Source organism: Rattus rattus, chromosome 6 (assembly GCF_011064425.1).
Source record: "Rattus rattus isolate New Zealand chromosome 6, Rrattus_CSIRO_v1, whole genome shotgun sequence".
In the NCBI taxonomy this organism is placed as follows: Eukaryota; Metazoa; Chordata; class Mammalia; order Rodentia; family Muridae; genus Rattus; species Rattus rattus.
This window is the reverse complement of record NC_046159.1, coordinates 64,904,460-64,919,576: the sequence shown is the minus strand read 5'-3', so window position 1 is coordinate 64,919,576 and position 15,117 is coordinate 64,904,460.

Here is a 15,117-nt window from a genome sequence, read left to right as displayed (position 1 = left end):
ATTTCAAAATAGAAATTTAGTATGGCATGCAGTCTCAGCTCCCAGCATTGTGTTGTTTCAAAATATAGGAGGCATGAATAAGCAGATGACTATAGAAGCTTTCTTCTTAGTTCCCACAGCAGACTGCATAAACACTCTGCTATGGCCCTTTCAGATCTCCTTTTAACCTAGAGAAAAATAAAATTATTAATAGTATTTCTTTAAGGGCAGTGTCTCCTATTTTTTATTAGTAATTCTGAGAAATTTTAGCAAGGGAAATGATGTAAGCATTACCTAAAGGGAAGGAGTCAATGGGCAAACCAGTCAGTTCTTATATTCATGTGCATGTTCCAAGCTAAAGTCAGGGTGGGGAGGGCATGTCTTAGAAAACTTACCAATCAAAATGCTCAAGGAGGTGTAATTTTTGACAACAGGACGCAAGCAATTTAGCTATATTAGTCCCCCTCTCCCGCCCCGCTCTCTTGTTCTCTCTTCTCTCCTCTCCTTTCCCTCCCTTCTTCTCCCTCCCTCTCTCAAGCCCCGCCCCCATCTCTGCTACCCCTTTTCACAGAATTTATTACAAGCAACCTATGGTTGAATATTGACAAGTCAAGAGAGACTTCCAATGAAAAAGATGAAACCAAAAGTCATAATTGATTATCCCATCATATTCTAAGTCTTAAGAATAAACATGTGGTTCAATGCTGTACCCCCAGGCCCACTGGCTGGCCCTGCCTTTAGGGCCCACGAGTGTAATGGCAACTTGAACTTTTGAACCTAAGAAGATGATGCACCTTCTGAAACCCATGAGGCAGGCCATCCTCTGGAGCCATGGCAACACTCCCAAGCTTAAAGCCTCCTCCAAAATTACTCTTCCTCCCCTTTTGAAGGGCAGCGTGTTCACATTGCGTAGCTCTATTGACTAATCCAACAGAACCCAAGAAATCTGTGAGCCTTCCTCCATGTTATTTCTTCAGACACGAAACCCTCAGAAACACATTGACTTTTGAATGTAACACTGAGTAGCCAAGACATCACACATGGAGGTCTTCACAGACCTTTCCTGAGACCTGCTAAGGTTTTCAAATACATTTATGAGTTATCCCTCCTATTTATTTATTTATTTATTTACACTGTAGCTGTCTTCAGACAGATCAGAAGAGAGCATCAGATCTCATTACAAATGGTGGTGAGCCACCATGTGGTTGCTAGGATTTGAACTCATGACCTCTAGAAGAGCAGTCAGTGCTCTTAACCACTGAGCCATCCCTCCAGCCCCAGTTATGCCCCCTTTTTTGCATACCGTTCAATACCAATAGATTAAGGACATTCTAAGTCTTTTGAGTTCTCATTCTTTTGTACTTAAAAATATAAATGTTTTGAACTTTTTATTTTCTGCTTATACTTTTCTATAGGCAGTAAGGGAAAATTAAGCCACACCTTCAGTGTTTTGGTTAGAAATTTATTCACAAAGGGTGTGTTTCCAAGGGACTCAGTCTGACCACAGAATAACTTGCATATTCATGGTTACCACTGTACTGCAATAGCTGAGGAACAGAATCAGCCTGGATACCAGCAAGCACATGACTGGTAAAAGAATATACAGATTACAGAATTTTCTTGAGGTATAAAGAAAAACAAATATTTTCAGGAAAATAAATTGAACTGAAAAAATTTTACTAAGCAAAATAGGCTAAAACCAGCAGGCAAATGCCAGATTTTCTTTTATGTATGGAATCCTAGATTTTAATTTTATTTACGTGTGTGTGTGTGCGTGTGTGTGTGTGTGTGTGTGTGTATGTAAGGGTGTAAGAACATGACAGGAGAAGGACGGGAGAGAAGCAAGGTAAGGAACACATGCAGGTGGGCGGGAAGCCAGCAGGAGAAGGCGACCATGAGGAATAACCCACGACAGTCACTCTGCTCGACACTGATGAAGGCGAGTTGACCTTTAAATGTTTACATTTATGCAAATAGACCTGGGCTGCCTCAGTTCTAGTCAGGTAAGCTTCTTTTTGCAGTGGGCAGCAGTCAGTAGAGAAATGAATGATGGGTCGCAGTGCTGAGAATGAGACTCAGGGCTCAACTCTAAATTAGACACCCTCATAACTCCCGACTCTCAATCGGACATCCTTATCATCCCCATCACCCTGCGCCAAGTTTTAGGGGACATCTCAGAAGTGGAGGCAGGGAAAATCTAAGAGCTGCAGGATTGGGAAAAGTGCTGGGAAATGCTGTTCTCCGGTTATGGCAGAATCACTAGAGTCATGAACTCACAATAGCTGTGGTTATCCGCATAAGGCATGAATGAGATCAAGCCACCCAAACTTACAGCATAGATGAGGTAGATCTTTTCCAGATCCCACACCTTACTGGGGATCTTTCAGTAGTTGATCCTCACTGGGGGAAGGAGAATATTTTAGCAGTACCTCACTCTGGTGAATGACCTCATACTCATGCACATATGAGCAGCACTAACTGAATTTAACAGGTTCTCAGAGAGGAGGAGGGGGAGGAGGAGGGAGAGGAAGAGTTAGAAAAGAGCTCTGTTAGGGAAACATGGGAGAGTTGAGAGGTGATCGTAGGGAACAGATATAGTCGTATTTTATTATATATGTATGAAATTCTGAAGAATAAATAAAGTTATGATTTAAAACAAGTAAAGGGGAGGATGAGCAAAGAGGACCACTAAAAGCAAAATATGAAAATTCCGTGAAGAAATTCATCCCCGTGTGTGTGTGAGTGTGTGTGTGTGTGTGTGTGTGTGTGTGTGTGTGTGTTCGTCATAACAAACTCTGTCTGGAGTTTCAAACAACAGAAGCCTGTGTATAAGATTCCTAGCAACCCCATGCACAAATATGGACACAGTCCAAGTGCCTTTCAGCAACGCAATCACTATACAAACTGTGTTGGATCCACACCACACGGGATGCTGGTCTTCAACAGCAAGGAACAGACTGTTGACAGACATCCACTTTAATGAAGTTCAAAGGCATTAAAGGGGGGAGATCTTAGCAGCTGCATGTTATAAGCTGTTACTTACAAGAGACAAAAGTGCAAAAATGATTCTGTAGCTCACAGAAGCTGTGGCTACCCACACAAGACCCGCACAAGATCAAGCCTATCAGCATCCCTTGTCGGATGGGGAGGAGCGCAGGAGGGCCCACCCCTGCCTCGGAAGCTGTTGGTTTGCTGAGGAAGGCGGAGTTGTTTCCTCCCAAGGTGTAGTGGCGACTAAGCTGCCTGTGCTGCCCCCTACCTCAGGCTCCTATAAGCAAACTTGGTTAAACTTCGTAGTTTACCAAAAAAAGGAAATGGAAGAAGGGCTTGTAGGAGTGGGGGGTGAAGGGCATGGGGGAGTGAGGGGGTTGATGGGGAATGAAAGTAGCAAACTCCATGATATAGTTGCATGAAATTTTCAAAGAGCGATATTTTAAAAAGAACACAGAGTGATCTTGGTTGTCAGGGCTTAAGGAGCAGCAAGTGTCTGCTAGGAAGGACTGCCCTAAAGGAGTGTCCTGGGGTGATAGAATTAAGGATTCTGGGCCCTGGTTTTGCTGATGGTTACAGGGATCTATTTATATAACACAGAGCACAGGATAACCCGCAAGAAAAGAAATCAATTTTACTGTATACTAGCTTTAAAAATAAAAGCTGTCAACGTTTTCAAAAGAACTTAATCTCCTACGGTCAAAAGTTCTAACCCTGCTGTATGGAAACTATGCTCTCCTCAACAAAATTCTCACCTCATGTATGATCACAGACGAGTCCCGCTGAGACTGACAACCTCTGACAGGACCTACGTTGCTGCATTCTAACCTTTCAAGGTTCTAATGAAAATTAATATCGGAAGCATATGCCCAAGAGGAGCAAGGCTGCACATGCAGGAGTCACCAGACACACCCGTGGTGCATGAAGGGCCATGAGGAGGAGAAGTAAACCAAAGCCCGCTTAAAGGGACCGTTTCCGCTGCTTGTCATCTCTAATTCTTACATTCAGGTCTAAAACTGAATAATCATTTCTTGAGCTCTGGTCAGAATCCTGCGGGTTTGTTTCTCTGAAGGTCAAGCACAGGGGCTTACTAACTGGATCAGGAAAGAAAGACACGTTCGCCTCAGAACTAAGCAGGAAAGAGTGTCTTCCGGTGACTGGTAAGTCACATGGCAACCTTACAAAGGCTTTGCATTCACCTGTTTTACTCCTTTGCTGCCTGCCTCCTTCCTTTATTTGGACTCAAGATAAGTTCATTACGCTCCCCTCTGTTGTCTTTTGCCCTGTCTTGTCTTTTTTAAAAACTCTGAGCTGCTGCTTCTCAGTGCAAATGGCTGCCAACTTTTGGGGCCTCTGAATTTGTTATGCAAGTTTCAGGTCTCCCTGCTCTGCTCAGTGTCCTTCAATCGCATGTAAAATCCAAATGGTGCTGTGCTGCTATGGCTTCACTCAACATTACATTCCCTTCTGAAGCGAGAATAGGGTGATCATTAACTCTGATCTAGGGGAGGCTATGCCCTTCACATTGGAACATTCCCTTTTGGGAGCAGGGGTAGGCCGGAAGCTCTTGAAACTCGGGAGATTCAATGTTATCCTCAAGTGATGCAAGCTGTAAACACAAGCGAGAAAGGAAGAGGTGCTCTTCCGTGGAACTGCCTGAGAGTTGGGCGCTTCGGTGAATCATTACCTCCTCTGCCCGGTGGGCCTCTCGGTGATGCACCTGCCTTTGAGCGCCCGTGTTATGTAAGTAACTCTTCACTCATCCTCCCATAAGCAACCTCAATACACTCATTGGTTCATCAAACTACACTTGGATGGACCTGTTTCTCTGGTCTCTCCCTGGCGCACTGTGTGGGTGTGAAAGGACAGTCGTTCATACCTCCCCATGACAAGTTGCCAAACACTAACACATCCTAAGTAAACCTTAGGACTAATGGCTGGCATCTTCCATAGAAGAACATATGAAACTCTGGGGACTGAGACATGAGACAGACTTTCATTACATCTAAGATGTTTGTCCCCCCCACTATGAGGCTAATTAAATCACAAAGCAACTGGTCCTGAATTTCAACCTGTTGTCATGAACAATCCATTTATGAACTCCCAGTGTGAACCCCAGGGTTCCTCTCTTGCAGGTGCGGCTGAGATTACATCACCACCCATCCCTGCTCCTCATCCTTCTCGAAAAGCCCAACACAGTCATTAAGGGAGAAGGGTTGGAGATGTTGGATATCCCACATTACAAAAGGGTTTCTAATCTGGATGGGAACTCATAAACAGAACATCATGTTCTGAAGTGCACTGCTGATTCCCATCCAGAAAAGCCAAAGATGTGTCAGATAGTAGTCTCATTGGTTATACAGACACGAACATGCCTGAGGGCAGCACAGAGTCCAGTGTCTATAGTTTCCACTGTCCACTTACCATGCATATTTTGTAGTTATTTGTGCTCTAATGCAACACTAAGATACTCTCACTATTAAAAAGCAATATTACAGGAATCTTTTTACAATTATACATCTTTCCTGATTATTTCATTTTGGGAATCCTTGAGGCAGGCTTGATAGACAACATCCATTTGTTAAGAACTCAAAAGGTCTAATAAGTAGATATTAGCCCAAATGCTCGAATTACCCTCGAATGCACAGAACACATTAAACTCAAGAAGGATGACCAAAATGCGAATGCTTCACTCCTTCTTTAAAAGGGGAACAAGATTACCCTTGGGAGGGAATAGGAAGGCAAAATTTAGAACAGAAGCTGAAGGAACATTCATTCAGAGCCTGCCCCACATGTGACCCACCAGCCACCAAACTAGATAAGATGGATGAAGTAAAGAAGTGCAAGTTGACAGGAACAGGATATAGATCTCTCCTGAGAGATACAGCCAGAATATGGCAAATACATAGGCGAATGCCAGCAGCAAACCACTGAACTGAGAACGGGACCCCCGTTGAAGGAATCAGAGAAAGGACTGAAAGAGCTTGAAGGGGCTCAAGACCCCATATGAACAACAATGCCAACCAACCAGAGCTTCTAGGGACTAAGCCACTACCTAAAGACTATACATGGACTGACCCTGGGCTCCAACTGCATAGGTAGCAATGAATAGCCTAGTAAGGGCACCAGTGGAAGGGGAAGCCCTTGGTCCTGCCAAAGACTGAACCCCAGTGAATGGGATTGTTGGGGAGGCAGTAATGGGGGAGGATGGAGAGGGGAACACCCACATAGAAGGGAGGGGGAGGGTTATGGGGATGTTGGCCTGGAAACGGGAAAGGGAATAACATTTGAAATGTAAATAAGAAATACCCAATTTAATAAAGATGGAAAAAACTCAAAAGGAGATAATTTGTGTGTTTTCCAGAAATAAAAAGTTTCTAATTATCTTCCTGCCAACTATAAAAGACTGTCACCTAGAACTATGAATTATTACCCATTTTTAATCATTGGCCCTGGAAGAAAGGAATACTGTTGACTCTCTTTCAATAATTTCTGTTTTCATGATTATTCATTAGTATGGATCCAATATAAATTTTATATGCCATCAGTCATTTTTATTTTATTATTGGTGTATATGTGTGATGCTGTATAATGGTGTGTGTGTATGTTTGTGTATGTGTGTTTGTGTTTGTGTGTGTGTGTGTGTGAGAGAGAGAGAGAGAGAGAGAGAGAGAGAGAGAGAGATATGCATCTGTGTGAATGTGGATATTCTCACCACAGAATGTAGATGGTAGTCAGAGAAAACCTTTGGGAGTTGCTTCTCTCCTTCAATCAAGGGGTCAAGGGATTAACTCCAGGCTTGTGCAGTCTAAGACTCCCGAGCTGTCTTGACACCCTCCATCAGTCTTTTGACTGCTCCTCAGTTAGCTGATCTATTCATATATTTCACATGCTTTTTCACTATTCAGAGTGACAACTTTGCATACGTTAATGACATTAAGCATGACTTTAGAAACTCCACACTAAACTTACAATCTCAATCAAAGCTTGGTGGTGATTAGTATGGAAATTAATAGTCTAATTGTAAAATTAATCTGGAAGAAGAAACACATAGAGCTGAAATATTTTTTCACAAAACTGCGTTCTTCCCCACTGAATATATATTATGCAACAGCCTTTTAAACACTACCCATAAGGAGACCAGTGTCTTCCTTCTTTCACAGGATGTAACAACAAAAACAGTAATACCAATGAGAATTACAGTTAAAAATGGAAATCCAAACTATAAACAACCTCAAAGGATAGACTTTAATTAAGCTTGCAATTTTAAGATCATTTTAGATTTATAAAAATGTTTCAGATGTTCATATCTGTGCATAGTTATATGTAGAGAGAGATAGTGAGACGGAGAAAACGCTGTCAAATCCTCATACAGTTTTCTTTAATGTTAATGTCTGTTGTAATTCAAGAAAATTAGTGAAAGGTTAGTATGATACTATTAACTAGCCATGAGATTAACTCAGATTTTTATTGGTTTTCCACTGTTGCCCATTTGGTTTGTATGATGGAAAATCTTAGATGTCAGAATGCTTTGCTGAGGATGATATGAAACTCAGTCACCATAACGACTCTTTTTTTCTATCTGGAAACCCCGTTGTGGGTAGTAAAAAGGCCATGAAAAAAGATGACCAACCAGGAAAGTTTGTGTACACACACCTCTCACCCCATGTCCCCGTCCTCCTTCATATATCTAAATCTAAAGTTCATATCAGTTCCTCGGTGATGGACTTAAACACCACCCCTCTGTATATTCCTCTTTCCGATGTGACCTTTCATCTTCTTTCTGCTTTTGACCATTATTCATGATTGTGATTGACAAGGTAGAACATCTGGTAGAATCTAAGGTTCCAGGCTTTTGTGCTAAACCTAATCCCCTAACACTGTTCTATAAATAAAATTATATGTACGTCCCTATATTAAAAGAGTAACATAGCAGATACTGTGATTTAAAAACACATGTGTCCTAATGTATAAAACTGGTGACCAAGAACATGATCACACTTTCTGGAGCACAGAAATGAGTGCTCTAGCTCACCGTTGCTAAGCAACAGACAGTGGATCTAGAGAAGGAAGAAAGTGACAGAATGCCTGTTTCTGGGGACCTATAGAAAACTGAAATGTGATCAAGGAACAAGGTGTAAATGGAAGTAAAAGCTCATATACAAGAAGGAAGAAGCCTGTTCACATGTGTCAGGGGTGGGGGCAGTGTTCCAGACACAAAACCTGTGCTCACAAAGCTAACAAGGTGAGGCAAAGTGAGAATTCCATCCTAGTGGAAATCGGTTGTGCTTTGCATCTGAATCATCCTTGCAGACTCATGTGTTGAGGGTTTAGAACAGAGTAAGCAGTGCTATTTGAAGAGGTTCTAGAAACATCAATAGATAGGGGCTCTAGGAAGTAGGTTTCTGGGAGACTGTAATTTTTCAGACTTTTTTTAAAACTATTTATATGTATGTGTATTTGTCCATGCGTGTATGTGCTTGTAAGTACAGTGCCCACAGAGGCCAGAAAAGGACATCAGATTCTCTGAGGTTAGAGTTATAAGCAATGCTGACCAACTCAACATGGGTGAAACTAGACTTGGGTCTTCTGGAAGATCAGCAAGTGTTCTTAACTGCTGAGCCAACTCTCCATTTCTGAGAGAGCTTTTGAAGTGTGCAGCTCATCCCTGGACCTTTCCTCTACTCTCTATGCTTCCTACCCATATAAGGAGTGCTGCTCTGCTCTACCAAGTGCTCTCACCACCAAACTCACCTCTCTACAAGCTCACAGCAATGGAGATAACTTACTGTGGGCTGAAACCTCTAAAACCACCCCCCCCACACACACACACCTTTAAAACTATTTTCTCAAGTATTCTACAGTGATGTTAAGTCCCCACAAAATTGTTCTATAATAGTTTCCTCTAAGATTAAAGTGTTCTATTCTGCATGAAAGTACCTTAAACATCAAAGTAAACAACCCAAAATAGCTTCAGGAACTTCCCAAAACTGACCAAATTCACTAGGCCCCTCCCCCCAAGAATAAGAAATAAAGGTTCAGACAAGCCAAGCTGCAAAAATGACTCTGAGACCTGCCCAGCTGCCTGGAAGAAGCAGACTTCAGCTGAGCTGTCTTGATGACCTACCTACTTAGTCACCTGGAAAGGACACTCTCCAGCCTGTTGAGCTGCCTACCAGCTGAGCCTTTTGTTCCAGGCTTCCAGGTTTTGTCATCACTACTGTAGCGGGCTTCGGTGATACAGCTGTCTTTGAGTCATTTCTGCTGATGTAAGTAACCCTTTACCCATATTCTTGTAAGTAACACCAATAAAATTTATTGGTATAAACCAAATTGGATTTTGGTTATACCTGTACTTTGTTCTGTTGAGGGGTCCCTATCTGGAGTGAACAGATGTATATGTATCTCCCAGGAAAAAAAATTGTCATACAACAAAGATCTAAGAGGTAACAAGACAGAAAGAAGGGCCTGGAAGGACCAGTATTGGACTTTATTTAGTCTGACCTCTGTTTTATTTTACTTTGACTTTACTGAATATGCGATGGGCTAGAATATAATATTCCTGCTATGTGAAGCATGCACAAGAACAATATTCTAAGCAACTATGAGGAAAATATTGATAAAATCTGAGATCCTTTGCTTTCCCAGGGAAAAATAAGGGACAATATTTCTTCTCCTCCTTTTCTTTAGAATGCTTGCAGTAGAAAGGTCCTTTCTCCCCTCTTTGAAATGTGTATAAATCCTTCTGAAAAGCAGATAGGCCTTTTGTCAGGTTTATGTCCCAGGCACATCTTTCTCAAGGACCTGGAAGCCATCCCTTTGCAATGTAATCATCAAGGCAGACAGAACACCGGTTTCCACCGACAACTACAAGTTTAACTCTTGGGCATCTGGCTCAAGTCTTAAAACTGTCTTTTTTTGAAGCTGTGTTTGTTTCGTTTTTGGGTAGAACTAGCACAGATAAACACCTCAATTAGCCAGTGAATCTGGCTGAATTTGATATGACAAATGCTACTTTTATATCTCATTACTTGAAGGGTGGTTATTGTTCAGCTCAAATACATGAATTCAATGGGTTGCATCTGTTTGCCTACACGAAATGTTAAAATGTCTCCTCTTAGTCAATTGCCTGTGGCATGCATCACCTCAGGTTTAATGCTTATTCAGTGGGAAAACTGTCTCTTTCTTCGGCTACCTTTATAGAGTGATTTTCTGGGCTGGAAAAAGCTTTTGTTTCTAATTTTCTTTCTCCAACACAGCCAATATAGAGTGGTTGCTATACAGCAGGCATCTGATGTACGTAGCATAAGGTGTGACTGTGACTCAGGTTATCAATGAGAAATTTAAATCTATAATTAACACGAAGTAATCCAGTGATACAAGACAAAAGAACATCCGTGCAAATAACACAAGAGAAAAGGATTACCTGGAAGGCCTCACAGTCTCTCTAGGGATGAGAGATGCAACAGGCGCAAAGGGAAAAGCATGAAGACCTGAGCTGGGAAGGAACTCTAGGAAAGAGGGCAGCCATGTTAGTTACTCTACTCTTTGCGTAACAAATCCCAGACAGGGCAGCTTAAGTGATGTGCATTAGCTATATTTCTGTTGCTGTGATAAAATATCATAACCAGAAGCCACTCACAGAAGGAATAACATGTAACTGATGGTTCTAGATGGAGAGTCCATGATGATCAGGGAAGCAGGATGAGGGATGGTTGGGGAAGGACGAGGGATGGTTGGGGAAGGAAGCTGAGAGACCACATCTTCACCCACAAGGACAAAGCAGAGGGAACAAATCGGAAGACAGGTGAGGCTATAAATTCTCAAGCCCAACTGAGATGCTCTTCCTCCTGCAAGGCTCCACCTCCTAAAGGTACCACAACCTCCCCAAAGAGCACTACCAACCAGGGCCAAGTATTGAAATACATGAGCCTAGTGGGGACAATCTTCATTCAAATGACCACAGAAGGGTTTATTTTGTCTTGCAAGGTAGGGAAGTCATGGAAACAGCATCTTAAGGCACCTGGTGTCCCTGCATCCACACCATAATAGTTGGGGTTACTGTGGCTTGATGAAACACCAAAGGCAAAGTGGGGAGGGAAGGATTTGTTTTGCTTATACTTCAATGTCACTGTTCATCTTTGAAAGAAGTCAGGGCAGGAACTCTAAGAGGGAAAAACCCTACAGACAAGAACTGATGCCTAGGCCATGGAGTGCGCTGCTTACTGCCTTGCTCCTCGTGACTTGCTCAGCCTGCTTTCATATAGAACCCAGGACCATCAGCCCAAGGTTGGCTCCTCCTACAGTTTACTGGGTCCTCCCACATCCATCGCTAGTTAACAAAAATTTTCTCAATCGAGGTTTTCTTCCTTTCAGATATCTATAGCTTCTACCAAGTTGACATCGAACTAGCCAGAACACGGGAAGCAGAGGGAGATGACTCCTGAAGAGCTCAGCTTGACTTCTCCTTCTTATTGAGTCCATTGGATAGTACCTCTCATAGTTAGAGTGGGTCTTCCTACTCCACTTAACCAAATCTAGATAATTCCTTACACATATGCTCAGATGTATGATTCATGATTCTAGACCCTGTCAAGTTGATAACATTAGCAAGCATCAATGAGGCCCAGAGGACAAGTAACCTGATGGATGGCTATATTTTTCTACTTTGAGCTTCATCAAAGAAAGGGAAAGACATATTATATGGTTGGAGGCAACTGTAATAACAAGCCTGCCATTGTTGCATCTTTCAAAAATCTACAGGGAGCCTTCCATACTACTTCCCTATTCTATCCAAGACATGACCTCACAACCGGTTGGAAGCTTATCTAGCTGAAGAATTAGCCCTTTTCAACCCACTTTCAAGTACCAGGTGGTAGACACTAAGTGACGAATCATGAGACTTACTACAATGTGAAATGCTAGCTTTGGAACAGAATCTGGGGAGAGATCTCCTCAGTAAACTTCTGAAGGAAGCAGCACTTGTACAAGGACCTGCAGCCAATAGACTCTGAAGAGCTAAGACGTAGTGTTCTTTCCATTGATGTGATAAATGTCGTGACTGAAAACAGCTTGGCACAGAAAGGGCTTATTTGGATTATATTTCTAGGTCACAATCCATCATTGAGGAAAGTCAGAACAGGAACTTATGGCAAGGGCAGGAGGCAGAAACCAGGGAGGGAATGCACTTTCTGGCCCCTTCACTTACTAACTCCCACTCAGCTAGCTTTCTTCTAGAGTCCGGGACACCTAATCAGGGCATGATGCCATCCACTGTGCACTGGGCCCTCCTACATCAATCTTCAATTAAGATAATGCCCCAAGGACATCCCCAGGAGCCATTTTGAATAGAACAACTCAATTAAATGTTCTCTTCCAAGTAATTGTACATTCACAATAAAAACTAACCAAGATGGCCATGAATATCACTGAGCTCTTACCAAGCCAAGAGAGGAAAAATATTTGGGATATCAGTGGGATATTCCAACCAACCATAAATATCAGTAGGGCAAGATCCTATCAGCCACTCCCTCTGCAAAACTTGCCCAACTCTTCCAAAATCTACAATGCAATTTGAAAACTGGATATGTATGCCTTTACCCCAGAAACTCCATTCCTAGGACATCTGCCCTACAGAAATCTTTGTGCATGTGCATAAATCATTTCAAAATAGAATTGTTTGCCAATCTGAATTGGGAAGAAATGTAACTCCCAATCAGAGGAAAGTAAAATATTAGTACAGCAAAATATCAGTTTGCAAATAATATACACAGAACAACATGATTGTCATAAAAAGTTTTGTTTATTTTTTATTTTTAAAAAATGTATGTGTTTTGTATGAGTGGGGGTTGGTGTCAGAAGTCAGCCTCATCTGTCTTTATCTATCACTTTTTGTCTTGCTTTTGAGGCAAGGTCTCTCATCGAATCTAGATCTCACTAATTGACTAGTGAACTCCTGGGATCCTTTTGTCCTCACTGTGGGAACCTGACCAAGGATGGGGGTAGGGGGTGTGAGAGGTGATGGGGTCACATGACCAATCCTGGGAATCACACTCCCACTCTCCGAAGACCAGCATCCGGGTGCAGATTTGAGTTTATTGCACAGTGCATAAGTTTATATCCAGTGTTTGAACCAATTCCAAGTCCCAAAGAAAGTCCTGCCTGAAGAGGTTATCCAGAGGATTGGGGACAGCATCATCACCTGTTAGGACTTCCATGAAGTTGGGAGAGGCAGCCAGGCCAGCACCCTGGCTTCAGTTCCTGTTTGCTGTATCACTGGAATTCCTGGAACTATTTTCCATCTAATGCCATGTATTGCAGATCAGGGCTCTGAGGAGTCGCGAGAACCTGGTGCCTTGCTCGCCATCCTGCGTTTCCCTTCACCAAGTTGACCTCCACACCCCCCACCCTTTACCTTCCTGGCAATGAGATTAGAGGTATGCACTACTGTGTCTGACTTCTATATTGGTGCTGGGTACTTGAACTCTGGTCATGTACTTTCACAGCAAGCACTTATCTGACTGAGCCATCTTCCCAATCCAACAGTGATGTGTTTAGGTTGTACTTCCTATGGACTTGAATGGCTGACCCTGTGTGCAGCATAATGAAGTTTTTCTTCCTTCTGTACTATTAATATATGGTAGGGCAAAGCTACTCTGTTGTAATAAAAACAGTAAAATAAACAACAGAAAAGAGTGACACTATGACTTAAGAAGGAATAGTCCAGGGTAAACAATACAGTCCGCCAAATAGTCATGCTTCTCACTAATCAAAGCCAGGTTTCTTCCAAGGCACTGTCTCCCATCCACCTGAGCAGGGCTGAATCTTACAGTTCAACTGTGTAATGTCCTTGTCCAAAAGGGCATATCTGATGTCCTAAGTGGCAGACTTCTCAGGGAAACTATCATTCTGACTGAGGAAGCACTCTCATGCCCACACATATCAGTGTCTGCTGAGGGAAGTCTCAGCAGGTTCCTGAGAGCCCAGCCTCAGCTCCATCACCACAGTACATCAAATGAGCTATAGTGGGCAATGAGGGGATACCACATACCTCACAGCTTTACAGCAATGAGCTATAGCATTTAAAATATGTACAATTCCTTCCATTGTGCCTCTACTTCTAACAGAGTCATAGCAGTGACATACATTCTTTCCTGTGTTTTTTCAGGCTGGTCCTTGTAGCGTTTTTGCCCGTCTCTCTGCGTTTTGGAATTCTTCATTTCAATTTCTCAAACGGTTCAAATATCCACCTTGATTTATATTTTCAGGTATGGCACTTTGGTAATTTGCTTTCTGGTTTCTTCCACGTCTGAAAATGCCTCTCCAAGGCTCTTGCACATGAATTATCTTTGGCAGGTATGCAGTACTGGGGTCACAATTATTCGTGCTGCAATGCTTCATTGTCTGCTGGAGCTGATGAGTTCTGAGGGGAAGTTTGATTGTCAGCATGAGAACTTCCTGCCTTGAGAAAGAAACCTCAACATATCTAAATTCAGATCCCTTCATTGCCATCACCTTCAGAAAATTCTGCATTTTCCCTATACTCATTTCATGCTCAGGCATTGAATTCTCTTACTTATTTTGCACCTCCCATATGTTCATCGTTATTATTTCAAATCCAGCTATCATTTATACATCATTGTTCCTCCCATCTCAGTCCTGGGGCTCACCTTTCCCCTTCTTCAGGAAGCAGTTTCAAATACACAACCTCATAGGTGGGGGAAGAAAATGTTTTTATTTTGTTAAAATTAAAGAATAGAAATCCAATATGGTATTTTTGTAGTATAAAGCATGAATCTTTTACCTTTCAGTATTCTTTTCTTTATCTGAATGTGTATTTCTTCTTCTTAGTGCACACTTTTATGTAAAAATACAAAACTGAAGTTTCTAGTTCGCTGTCTCCATGTAGTAAGTTGGCTTCCTGGGGAGGGTTTGCTTCTGCATTTTAAATCCCTTTCTGATGAAGAAGTGAGACGTTTTCATCCATCTATTGGATTCTTCTCTGTTTGTTCCAGCCTTAAAATGTAAGTGACTGTTAGTGACTAAGGGTGGGTGGAAATCATGCATTGTCCAGAAGTTGGAAAGAAGATGGTTTGAAAGATTGCTTTGTTCCCTTCATCAATTCTTTGTGGCTGCACAAGAGAAAGG